Source organism: Rhodamnia argentea, chromosome 7 (genome assembly GCF_020921035.1).
Source record: "Rhodamnia argentea isolate NSW1041297 chromosome 7, ASM2092103v1, whole genome shotgun sequence".
NCBI lineage: Eukaryota > Viridiplantae > Streptophyta > Magnoliopsida > Myrtales > Myrtaceae > Rhodamnia > Rhodamnia argentea.
Window position 1 is genome coordinate 24577629 of NC_063156.1, and position 14301 is coordinate 24591929.

The window sequence follows — 14301 nt, forward strand, 5'->3', positions numbered from 1 at the left end:
TGGTTACGTCAGATTTCTCTAACGCCCTTTCGGTACCATTTTCATGAAAAATATTTGATTTGGCAATTTTGATGGATTTTACTTGAAATTCAAAGATGCAATTTTTTTGGTTTTTTCTTCTTTTTATGGGGATGTAAAACATTGAACTTTGTACGATATACACCATGGGTGATTTAGAAAGAAAGAAAACGCAGCCAATCACGAGTATTTACAGAAATAAATTAACATGTAATAATGCTAAAATTTGGAACACGTGGCATGTCTAAAATAAACAAACGAATGTTCACACCAAACGATTACATTTTTGTAGATCGAGATGGAAAGGATTACCTTCTATTACACAAAATCTTACTCACATACACGTTATAGTTCCCTTCAAGATCTCGGAGCTGGAAGAACGCGGCTGTCGTCGAAAATGGCAAGCAATGGCGTTGTTGGGTTGCGAGGGGCGAAATATGTGTCGGGACTCGTCGAAGATGATGCTCGACTAAAACACTTTTCTTCACTCTCGAATTTTCTCTTCTGATTTTTCTCAAGAACTCTCTTTTTCCTCTCTAAAAATTCCTCTCAAAAACTCTCTCAAAACTCTCTCAATTCTCTTCCACTCTTCCTAAAAAAACTCTCTCAATTCTCTTCTACTCTCTCTCTCAATTCTCTTCCACTTCCCCCTTTCTAAAACTCTTCTCAAGAGCTCTCTCTTTTATAGGCAAAGTTCTTCATCCTTCATTCTTCACCTTCATTTCTTCACCTTCCATTTTCATCTTCTCTTCTTCATCTTCATTTCTTCACCTTCCATTTTCATCTTCCCTTCTTCATCTTCATTTCTTCACCTTCCATTTTCATCTTCCCTTCATCATCTTCCCTTCTTCATCTTCTTTTCATTATCTTCCCTTCATCATCTTCCCTTCTTCATCTTCTTTTGGTATTTGCAATCAGTCCCGAAGTTCCAAGTATTTGCACATACGGTCCCCGAAATTTTAAGTATTTGCAATACAGTCCTTGAAGTTTCAAATCTTCTCGGTGTATTTTTCCATCCCGTGCCTAGTCTAGACGCATGCTAAATTAAGTGTTCTCGCTTGCCCGATTATATGCCAATGCAATGTACGCTAAAAATAAATATGTGACATGATTTTTTATAATTTTTATGCAAAAAATAGATTAATCAAAATTTAGGCGTCAACAGCTGCCCCTCTTTGAGTGGAGGCTCGTAGAGGTTCCGCTCAAAGACAAAATTGAATCCTAAATTTTGACAGTGCAAATTATGGATGAACTTTTTGGCGGGAGTTTTAATCCCATTTTTTATGTAATGAAGTGATGCATGATATGCAAGACTGTAAATAACACGTGTCATAATTTCCCTTTTTCATGTTAGAGAAACTCGCACATGGATCGCATACAAGAATACCTGTTTTACCAAATTTCTCGTAAGCTAATGGTTCTCTTAATTTCCAAGCTTCTTTTGCGAGATGCAAGGATTTTAAGGTATTTGGCCTATCTCGTTATCGTAGACTTCTCCCTAATGCAAGACAGCGCAAGATATGTGTGTCGTTTGAGATCACAAGAGCTACGTCGTTGTGAGTCGAAAGAAGTGGGATCAAGTTCACAAGAGCTACGTCGTTGTGAGTTGATTAAATGTCGAAATCGCCAAGTGCATATGTCTTCACGATTCGATAAAGGGGGAACCAAAATCATAAGAGCTACGTCGTTATGATTTGGTTTGGATAAAAAATATGGGTGCTTATGTCTTCATGATTTGATAAAGGAGCCGAAAATCATAAGAGCTATGTCATTATGAGCCGACTAAAGGTCAAGATCACCAGTGCATACGTCTTCGTGATTCGATACCGAAATCATAAGAGCTACGTCGTTATGATTTGAAGAGATGTCAAGATCGCCAGTGCATATGTCTTCACGTCCCGAGATTAAAACCATAAGAGCTACGTCGTTATGATTTGATAAGATGTCAAGATCGCCAGTGCATATGTCTTCACGTCCCGAGATTGAAACCATAAGAGCTACGTCGTTATGATTTGATAAGATGTCAAGATCGCCAGTGCATATGTCTTCACGTCCCGAGATTGAAACCATAAGAGCTACGTCGTTATGATTTGATAAGATGTCAAGATCGCCAGTGCATATGTCTACACGACTTGACATAAGAGGCATATTGCCCGAATTGAACAATATTTGATAGGAGCACCATCGAATGGAATCGATAAGTACAAAAGGGGCATATTGCCCGAATTGAATCATAACAACTATCATGAGAAGAGTTGTTAATTTGAAAAGGGGTTCAGAAAACTTACCCGGGTTCTCCAAACGATTAATCAAGGAACGAAGCAGATTGCCGTATCGCACCTGGTAGGCATTTGCCAGCAAAACTTGCTCATTCAATAATCCTTGGATGAATTTCGAGACCTTGGGAGGGAACTCGAACATCGGGAATGTATTACCTATCATAGAATGTCAGAGGTAACACACACAAACATATTCAACAATGAGTATAATGCAATCACTCATACTATGGTTCATGCATAACCATTTTGTCAAGTTTGCATTACCAATTTTGTCCAGGGAGGTTCTCACATTACGAATACCTCGAATGTGAGCTGAATGGGGGACTTCGGTCCGAAAGGGCTTTCTCTCACTCTCGAGAAAAGCTATTTATCCTGTCTGCAGGATTCAAGAGAAATCACTCAATCTTTCCATCATCGCATTCGATAAGGATCCAAGTAATCTCGCAATTGATACGACCGAGCCGATCCGGGAGGTCTTGATTAGGACCGTAATGAGAGCTAGGTCAAAGGTTTACAAAGGGGACTCCGGTTGAGTCAAGGTTGCTGAAATGAATTTCTTCATCATCTGCTCCGATTTACAAGTCAAGAGCCCCGCAAAAATGAGAGAGAAATAATCTTGCTCGAACTTCTTCGAGTGATGCTTAAAATCATTTAACTCTACGTTAACTCAAGTGCCATAATCGGAAGAGACTTTGGAGGGTTATAACGTAGGCTAGGATTGGGGACTCGAGGAACGAAAATGCTCGTTTTGGCTCGAAATTAAATGAGAAGGGGCTTGACGTTGGTGATCATCGTTGACTAGTCACCGATCTTGGTCTTCCGGAAATGTCTTCGTAAAGAATTGAATGAGGGATGGTAGTTTTCTACTGAAAATTGCACTTTGCAAACCGACTTCTTGGGGAGTCTTCTTCACAACAAGTGTCCGTCGAGGATTTGCAAGAGACACAATGTAAACATGTACATGGAATTTACAACTTAACATGCAAAAATGTACATTCAAAATTCAGAAGTACTTTACAAATGAATGTGCATTGGCCTTACTTTTGGTAGGCACTTTGCTTTTCCTATGCTTGAAATTTTCATATGAGATCAGCCTTTGCTTTTCTTACTCCCGACCCTCATTTTTCTTTTTTCTTCTTTTTTTCGAGAAGAGATTTTTTTTCCTTTTTCTTTGAGAGCTCTTCGACATCTCTCTATTTTTCTTTTTTTCTTTTTTTTTTTTTTTTTCGGAGAGCGGGCCCTTCTCCTTTAAGCTGAGTTTGCCTCCTCCCTTTTTTTTTTTACAATCCCATGATTTTGAACCAGGAATTACAACAAGCATAAACATTTACAAAGAAAAATTATGTAAACATAAAAAATGTAGCATACAAGAAATGAGTCCATTCGGGAATTCTCTCGTTGACCCGACTATCTCCAATTCTAATCCTTGGGAATATGCTATCTTTATCTTTGGAATGAGCAAATGATCACCAACAAGGGTTTAAGAAATGAATTTGCGGGCTCAAGTGGGCTATGCAAAGAATGAAGTGTATAGGATAGAGAAATGAATGCTCTTCATCATCCTAAGGCACTTGAATTAAAATTCGAGTATAAATGCAAAGAAACACCCGAAGATTAATGTTAGTCCGAGGAAGAAAATTTCTAACCATTTACCTCGTGTTGCTGCTGGAATTAACTCGCCTGGGACCCCGATGTGGGGTGATTCTTGACAGGGTAAAGAAATGAAACCACCGCTCAAAAGGGGTAATCAATGGATCACCCGTAGTGTTTGGGATAGAGAACTGAATGCCTCTGTCATTTCGGCTATCGTACCTTTTGCGAGAAAACCTTTTACCTTGTGAAATGCGGAACTTAGCCATCGTTCAACTCTCCCGAAAAAATGGGACGTGTTTGGGAAAGGATTGCCTTTCATCATCCCGCCTCGCCCATTCCGTACATTCGATGTATCTTATGTAGTTCATGTTCCTTATTCAGAGTTGGTAAATTAAACATGAGGAACAATCATGCGCAAACTATGCAATGTATGAGTGTTTTTGAGCATATAAAATGCAGCAACTTTTATCTTGGTGGACGGAATTCGCAAGCACATAAGAAACTTCTTAGGGGCATGGATTGGGAGTTGCCCTCGCTCATGCAAATGAGTTGCAAAACTTCATTATCTGGTTCGAGACATGAGATTGTCAAAGGCTCCAGGAATTTCTTATTTCATTAATTTTTCAGGGAGAATGGATACTTCCCTATCCGGAAAGGCAGTGACCCCCGTAAAAATCAAAAGGGAAAGCGTCAATGTACGTTCTCATGTTCTAAACGAGTTGAAATGATACCGCTTTACCCTTGTACGAATTTCTTGTGAACTTTGAATTGAAAAGATCAACTCATCTGGATCGGATTGTATGTCCTGGATGTTATCTCTCCGGTTTTGTAACCATTTGGGCTGAGCTTCAATCGGCATTGAACTCGCGAAGTAAAAGGTTTTTATTAATCTTTGTACATTGATGCCAAATCCCGGGATCGAACCTGGGACGCCTCGGACCACTGTCATTCCCCCAACCACCAGGCCGTGGTGATGTTGGCGTCCACGGTTGGTTCGCTTTTTGCTATATTGTTCTCAAAACAGTTGGCAATCCCCTCTTTTGCTGGCCATTCCAATGATCGATCGATTTTGTCTTGGATCATACACCAACGATCGTTGTTTGAGGATCCATAATCACTTGCTTCGGATCACAACTCGGGAGGTCTTTCAGCTCCGAACCGGCCGATCAAGGTGGTGGGCTCATCATCAAAGTAATCTTCTGATTTTTCGAGCAATTGATACTCGAATTGGGCAGTGTTACTTGCTAACACCGGCGACGCATTTCCCACTTTGTTTTCGCCGTGAGCAGCCTAACTCCTTGAGCTTGAGCTTCCGCCGTTGCTCGGAAACTTGTAGGGATGATCAACCGGTCTATTGCTAGAACCACCAGCGGAAGGTTGGTATGGCCTGTATTCTTGATTGGGAAGTGGCCGGGTACCTTTTGCTCGATAGGTTTTCCCGGTATTGATCTTCCAATCAACTTTGGTCCGGTCGCCTTGATTTTTGCACTACCGGCTTAGCCGAAGGATCGATTGGCAAACAATGTTCGACAATGGAACGGTCAAGACCGGGCATATCCCGCATAGGACCAAGCGAAAATGTCCTGGTAATCCTTCGAGAGCTTAATCAAGCGCTCGAGTCATCTCTTTGGAAAGGTTTGCCCCGATCTTAACTTCTTTAGGGTTTTCCGCATCGCCTAGGTTGACCGAGATAGTTTGTTCACTGTCAATGGCTTGATCTCCTCATGTCGTTCGAAATCCCGACGAATTTCCTCATAATCAGACCTTGGACTCATCTAGGTCGTATACTTCTAAATCCACTAGGTTTCCCTCCTCATGTATCCCCTCGAAACATAAAGTAACAAAATCAGAAAAACAAACAGGGTTTAATTGCGGTGTGATTTTTTTTTTGAAGAACTTTATTTATTTTTGTTATTTTTTTTATTTTTATTTTTCAAAACCGTGGGACATGAATTCTTAAAGAAGCCCAACCCTCGTTCTTACCATGATGACAAACTTGTTGGTCGTTGGTTATCGTCATCGGGTTGGTTTGGGATACTTCAACAAGATTCGAAAAATGGTGCAATTTTATTGATATGAAATTACATCTTCTAGGAAAGAAAATCCAAGAGTGCAAGACGTAATAGAAATCCAAATGCGATCCAAAACCTAAAGGAAACAGAAAATGTCACACGTAGGGGATTGCATAAACATAAAGATGTTACTCCGAATCTAAACCCTCCAAAGTGGATCATCACATATGGCATTAATGAATGATTTGGAAGGTTTAGGCGCTGTAAGGTTCCTCCTTATGCGCTCCGTCTTCGGATATAGCAGCAATGGTTACATCATCAAAACAACCGGCGATATCGAAGACTCCTTCATCCTTACTAGCACCAACCCTATCGATTCCCAGCTCGAATACAGCATTAACTTTACCGGAATGATCCGGCAAAGGATTATTCTCGACATTTGGCTGTTTGTTGCCTTGGAATGAGAATGCTTTAGAATCCCAGGAGATCTTGAATCCGATGCTTCAAGACAAAACAGCCATCGGTGTCATGTCCAAGCTCCCCGCAGTGGTAATCACATTTCTTCGATGGATCATATCTCGGCAAGCTCAGACATCGGGTCGTAGAGGCTCGGAAGTCGGTAAACCTCTCTTACGCAGAACCGCAAGTACCTGCGACGGGGTTCCTAGTAGATGGGTAAACCGCCGAGGAGACCGTTGATTCCCTCTTTGTCGTTGCATGCCGAAATTAGCCTGCTGCTGATTAGGAATCTGTACGATCGGCGTCCGGGTCGTGGGTTTTTGGCTGTAGGTCATGTTGACCTGTGGGGCCGACTCCTTGTCTTTCCTTACCACAAACCTCTTAGTCGTCATGGCGACATCACCGTACCAACCTTTCTTCATGCCGTTCTCGATTTCTTCAGCCATTGCGATGAGATGGCTGAATGAGCGTGGCAAAGAGATCCCAAAATTCGAGTTCTCATAATCGGCGGCGGGGTGGAAACAAACAATTTCATGAGTTCCCTTTCGGGAGGGACCGGTTTCAGCCGAGATGCAACGTTCCTCCACCTAGTGGCATATTGCTTGATTGTTTCTTCCTTTTTCATCTCAAGCTGCTCAAGGTCCTCTCTGGTGGTGAGCACGTCCAAGTTAAAGCTGAAATGTTTGATGAAAGCATTAGCTGCCTTCTCCCAATCATCCATCCGGTAGATCTCGTAGTCCGTATACCATCTCATGGCAGCTTCTTTTAAACTAGCCTGGAAGGTCTGAACCATTAAGGGACCGTTGGTCGCATGCTTATTCATTCTTGCCTGGTACATCCGGACGTGCTGAACCGGGTTGGAAGTTCCATCATACTTCTCAAAGTCGGGCATCTTGAACTTCTCCGCACCGTGACCTTTGAAAAGACAGACAGTCAATCTGGGTATGTTGTGAGTCCCCTCAACCTCTCGGATCCTCTGTTCCATTTGGGCCAACAGTTTGACCGTATCACCATTCAACCCAGGGCCCACAGGGTTGGCTTGAGGGATTGGGACTACGGGCGGCGTGCTCGAGTTCACGCCCGTGATGATCACATCCTCTAGCGGCATTGTCGGATAGGGAGTAGCTTCTAGGGCTTTACCGACGTTGTCCGTAGGAGGAATTAGAGCAGGAATGGTTAGCGGCGGGCTGGAGGTGGATGATTGAAGTTTGGCGGCAAAGGCGGCCATCATTTCCTCCATCTTTCGGGACATCATCCCTTCAAAGCGCTCGGTCAAGGAGCCAAGTTTCTCATCCAGGGCAGCACTAACGGTGGCGTTGATGTCGGCCATCCTTTTTGCTACCGATCGGGTGATATGTGGAGGATCCGTGATAAATTACCTGTATACAAGTAACAAACCCAAAATGAGTACAGGAAGCAAGAATAGCGAGCCGGCCCATGGCATCCCTCTAGACTCAAACGAACAAAGTGATTATGACCAAAGGATTGAAACATGTAATTTTCAGTTTATCCGCTTTTACGAAAAAATTCATATTAATTCGCACGTTGATCAAAACATGTCAAAATTTTACGAGCTTGTAGTTGAGAAGATGATGAACAACTTTTATGTTGGCCAATCGGACTAGAAATGCACGGGTCAAATCAGTTTAATGTGTTTTTCCAAAAAATCACATTCAGAAAACTGTTATAACCGCAGGTAGTTGAAAAAACGAAAGGCCATCTTAAATTATGAATTTAATTCTGAAATTTTGTAGGATATTAGTTGAAACATAGGTCTACAACTTTCATGTTTGGCACTTACTCAAAGCTCGATCGTAGAATTTAGTAAAAATCGCACAACAGGAATAAGTCAAATCAGAATTGAGGACAACTGATGAAATTGTAAAAGCTGCGGAAGCAAAGTGCGAAATTGAAAATAAGACAATGAAACTTCTAAACAATCAACCTAAACCATGGAACGGCCCAAAATAAAAATGAGATAACAGGGTACAAAAGACAAGAAATTACCTCTCATACGAAAAAAATGCCAATCACAAAGACATGCGCATGAATTATGAGTTTAAATCTTATTCTATCTATCCAAAAGGCTTTTGCAAAGTGAAATGATGAACGAAACGACATGTCGCAGCCTCACGCACAGTCATCATGACTAGTCGCAACCTCGCGTACAATAGTCATGACTAGTCGGGTCCAATCACTTCGGCTTGGTTCGGTCGACAAGGGCAATTATCATGCATCGTAGCCTCACGTGCATGAGAAAGACCCTTGAGCCATTTTTTGGAAAAATTTTCGGGATTCAGATGGGATAACCTTTAGCGAAACCTTACCGCCAAGGTTAAAGAACCATTTAAATACCATCTTAAAACTATTAGTGTGACCCAGGTCCGGTCACGGGTTGTGTGCGATGTAGTGCAAATACGATAAATCATGCACAACAATTAAAGGCAAACACCGCTTCAATGATTCAAAAGTTAAATCACAATTCCAATTCACCAAGCTCGCAAAACAAATGGTTAGCCGATCACTCCTCCCCTTATAACTCCCAATCTGCAAAAACATTTAACACCTAAGAATGAGAATTCAACCAAAGTTTACCAAATCAATTGATTTCTTTTTCATGAAATTATCTGGCCTAAGTCCTCTTTGGGTCCCCAGCTGAGTCGCCAAGCTGTCGCGACCTTCAAAAAATAGACGGATTAATTTTCGGGCTAATGGATTATCAAGTTAATTAATTAACTAACCTAACTCGGACTCTCCCAAGTCCATACCAAATCGCAACTTAAGATTCAAATAATTAACATGCAACGTGTTTTGAATTGGAGTCGCCACTAATCATTTTCGGTAGGTTGATTAGAAACCTAAATAAAATAGCGGGAGAAAACTATCTTATTTCCGCGAACCGGAGATTTTGAATTCGGGGATTTGGTTACGTCGGATTTCTCTAACGCCCTTTCGGTACCATTTTCATGAAAAATATTTGATTTGGCAATTTTGATGGATTTTACTTGAAATTCAAAGATGCAATTTTTTTGGTTTTTTCTTCTTTTTTATGGGGATGTAAAACATTGAACTTTGTACGATATACACCATGGGTGATTTAGAAAGAAAGAAAACGCAGCCAATCACGAGTATTTACAGAAATAAATTAACATGTAATAATGCTAAAATTTGGAACACGTGGCATGTCTAAAATAAACAAACGAATGTTCACACCAAACGATTACATTTTTGTAGATCGAGATGGAAAGGATTACCTTCTATTACACAAAATCTTACTCACATACACGTTATAGTTCCCTTCAAGATCTCGGAGCTGGAAGAACGCGGCTGTCGTCGAAAATGGCAAGCAATGGCGTTGTTGGGTTGCGAGGGGCGAAATATGTGTCGGGACTCGTCGAAGATGATGCTCGACTAAAACACTTTTCTTCACTCGAATTTTCTCTTCTGATTTTTCTCAAGAACTCTCTTTTTCCTCTCTAAAAATTCCTCTCAAAAACTCTCTCAAAACTCTCTCAATTCTCTTCCACTCTTCCTAAAAAAACTCTCTCAATTCTCTTCTACTCTCTCTCTCAATTCTCTTCCACTTCCCCCTTTCTAAAACTCTTCTCAAGAGCTCTCTCTTTTATAGGCAAAGTTCTTCATCCTTCATTCTTCACCTTCATTTCTTCACCTTCCATTTTCATCTTCTCTTCTTCATCTTCATTTCTTCACCTTCCATTTTCATCTTCCCTTCTTCATCTTCATTTCTTCACCTTCCATTTTCATCTTCCCTTCATCATCTTCCCTTCTTCATCTTCTTTTCATTATCTTCCCTTCATCATCTTCCCTTCTTCATCTTCTTTTGGTATTTGCAATACAGTCCCTGAAGTTCCAAGTATTTGCAATACAGTCCTCGAAATTTTAAGTATTTGCAATACAGTCCTTGAAGTTTCAAATCTTCTCGGTGTATTTTTCCATCCCGTGCCTAGTCTAGACGCATGCTAAATTAAGTGTTCTGCTTGCCCGATTATATGCCAATGCAATGTACGCTAAAAATAAATATGTGACATGATTTTTTATAATTTTTATGCAAAAAATAGATTAATCAAAATTTAGGCGTCAACAATAACCACCCACAGTCAGGATCACCATTTTCCACAATGAAGACTTGGAATAGTAAGTCGATGAAGACTTGGAAAAGTAAGTCGAGCAGGACCGACAATTGAGACTTTTATGGTTCTGCGCGGCTTAAGTACACCCCAAGTACCATAAGTTGTGTACGGCGCTCACTTTAGTGCCAAAACTTTCAAATCGATCACTTTAGTGCTAAGTTTTTGTAACTTCGATCACTTAAGTGCCAACTTCTTTTAAAAACGATCACTTTAGTGCCAGAGCTAACGTGGCTTGCCGAAAATTCGACACGTGGTATTTTTTATTAATATTTGAGATGACGTGGCTCGGTGAATTTGACACTAAAGTGATCGTTTTTAAAAGAAGTTGACACTTAAGTGATCGAAGTTACAAAAACTTAGCACTAAAGTGATCGTTTTGAAAGTTTTGGCTCTAAAGTGATAGAAGTTACAAAAACTTAGCACTAAAGTGATCGATTTGAAAGTTTTGGCACTAAAGTGAGCGCTGTACACAACTTATGGCACTTGGGGTGTACTTAAGTCGGTTCTGCACTATTTACTCCACTCAGTATCCCCCACCGCGCACGCTAAATTGATTGAAAATTGTCCTCGATAGAGGAGGCTCCGGGAGTGATCTTCCCCTCTATATAAGTATTGTCATCCATCTTGTTAACATTATATAGACCGGAACCCTCCCCAACCCAAAATCATGGCTTCTTCTTTTCTGGGTCTGCCGGCCCTCAGAAAAAATAAAAAGAATGGGAAAAAAGGAAGAAAAAAAAAAAAAAATTATAAAAAAAAATTAAAAATGTCCACATCAGTGTTAATATTGCCACATAAGAAGGCTGACGTCTACATTAGCGATTTTCGATCAAAGTTGATTGGGTTGACTCAATTGGTATCAATGCAAAAATATTTAGGACTAATTTGGTCCAATTAAATGTTTTGTGGCTGAATTAATACAAATACAATAAGTTTATGACTTTTTGGTACTTTTCCCCAATATCATGTTACAAAGTCTTGTATGTGCAATTATTCTGGGATAGAAAGAAATCAGATTCGCTGTGAGTCACTCACATAACAAGAGGATAATGTTTTCGACACAATAGCTCATCAAAAATGAATTTGTCTTGAGCAGCCAAAACAGAGGTTAGAATGCGACACAATTTTTGGACAAATTTATTATTTCTCAAAGAATGATGATATTGAGGAATCCGAAAGCCAAGAAAGAGAAATAATATCTGCTTGATGAACGGGACACAATTTTGGGACAAGCTGTAACCCTACCATTTTTTTTTTAAATTACCCGGTCCACGTGCTAGTCACGCTCAATTGCTTATAGACCTACGTCAACGAGTGATTTACAAATGCCAACACTCAAATCATGCCATTTTACACGAACTTGGTTGACTAGGTCAACTTTGATAAAGAGTGGGAAAAGTAAGTTAAAGCGTTGCAAACTGGCAATCGAGAAGGAAAATTTTAAATAAGGATTTGAAAAGATACAGACTTTTTACGATAGGGCATAGAGCGAATTTTATCTTAAATAAGAGCTTGAAGTGATTAACTTAATCTTAAATAAGAGCTCGAACTCACAAATCGACCGGCCAAATCTTGGTCGGCTAGTTTGCCCTTACAACTCTTGTGCTTATTTTGACAATTAGAGCTGAGGCATTTTCAATTGAACTCAAGTCTTACGTTTCCTAGAAGGGAAGCCACATCTAAGGTGTAGCGGTGCCGACAAGGGGATAACGTTGCACATGGGACTTAGGTGGAATCGGCATGGAGAACGCCATAGATTTGCACGCAGGTATTGCATCAATCTGCATTAGTGATCAATATAGTCCATGACAAAAGCATCTTTATGGGTGCATTTTGTCCAACATGTCTATCTCACCCTTCTTCAAATAGCCACCTTTTGTTCCAAAAAGAATAATAACACTACTAGTTTCTAAATTTTCGTTTTATATGCAATGCTCTTCCCAAAATTTTAGTGATTCAATTTTTTTTTTTTAACTCTAGCACAATATACAATGCAATTCCCGAAATTTCAACTGATTTTGTCGGATCTCAATACTATTTTGATGAACCGATATGGGACGCCAATTCAATGAAACCTACATTAAATCGAGCATAGTAAAGATGACAATGACTTTGTAAAGGGAGACCAAGCCGGTCGATGTACACCATCGAATGGTCAACCACGTAAAAAGAAAGTAAAACTGAGATGAAGCCTGAGGATTTTAACTGCTTTATGGATAAGAACATGCAGCTAAAGATCGTAGGAGCGGAGCCAAGAATCTCGGAGGCAGCTGAAGTTCATGGCTTAGAAGATGACCCCTTGTTGACGGTTGTACTATGTACAAAGCTACATAAGGCCGACGAGTAGTGTCAATGGTAATGGATCCCCAATCCATCACCCTCGTCAAATATTCTGCACGCTAATTTATCGATTATTTATTTATACCTGGAATTCTTTATTATTTATCATTTTAATATTTGTAGTCCTTCTCACTCAATTCACTTTTAAAAACTAAAGATCCATCCTTTGGTTTGTCAATCACCATTTTCGGCGAAACAAAACCTTATTGAAATATGTGAAGTTCGATAGGGGTTAGCAATTTTAGGTTTCATATATATTTCATTTAGAACTTGGAATTTGGAACCTATCCATGGGAATAGGTCCCATACTTTTTTGGAATCTAGAACCTCGCCCGCATATCCCCGGAATTTGGAACCCACCCTATCCTGCATTCCAATATCTACCCAAGTTCTACCTATATTCTTAATAGAATGATTAACGTGAATCATCACTTTGAATGACTACCATTTGCTTTTATAATCCACTCACCACAACTCATAATTAGACACACAAATAAATAATAATAAATATGGAAAATTAACAAATTAAAAGTCTCATTCATAAATATAGCTGAAATTGGAAGTCGGACTTAGTAGTTCTGCATTACACACGCATCATCGGACGTCATGGAATACCGCAAGGTCATGTGAAGATATACACCAAGAAAAACACTATAACTTGTGATGGGTTACAAGTTCCAGATTCCATGTTCCAGGTTCTACCATATGAAACCTAGTATCTACCCATTAAAACAGATTCCCTAATTTTTTGAACCCGAAACCTTACCCCGCATACCTCGAAATTTGAAACTGGATAGGTTCTCTGCGGGTCAAATCCCAGGTTTCAGGTTCTAACCTGGAATCATGCTTACCCCTAAAGTTGGATATTCAGTATACATGCCAAGCGTGGGATAACATTACAACTTAAATATAAGTTGGAGGGCTCCTTATCAACATGCATTCATTGAAGTTAGACTTATCAATTTCTTCCAGGAACGTCCAATTTCAGATTCACCTCTGAATCAAGAAAACGATCGAGCTAAACTTCACCAAAGCATGACCACAATCGCGAGATTCTAAGAAAATGGGAATGAATCCAACGAACTCTCATGAATCATGGATATCATCAGTCAAAAGAAGCAACTGAATGGAAGTAATCTGCAAGCCGAGACCCATTTCGGAAGGGTTCGTGTCTATTCGCTTGCTTTTATTACTGTCAAATTGAAGGGTTCTTTACAAAGCCCGCAGGAAAAAGGGAAGCCCAAAGATTTTTTTTTTTTTTGCCCCATCACCATCTGAAAGCCACGGTTTGAACAAGTCCATGGGCGGATGAGGAATTTCGAAAATTCTTTTAAAAATATGAAATTTTGTATCCCTCAAATAATTAAAAGAGATTCCAATTCAACCAATGAAATTACTTGGAACGAAAATCCATATGTCGACAAAAAGACCTGAGCCGGATGGGAAGAC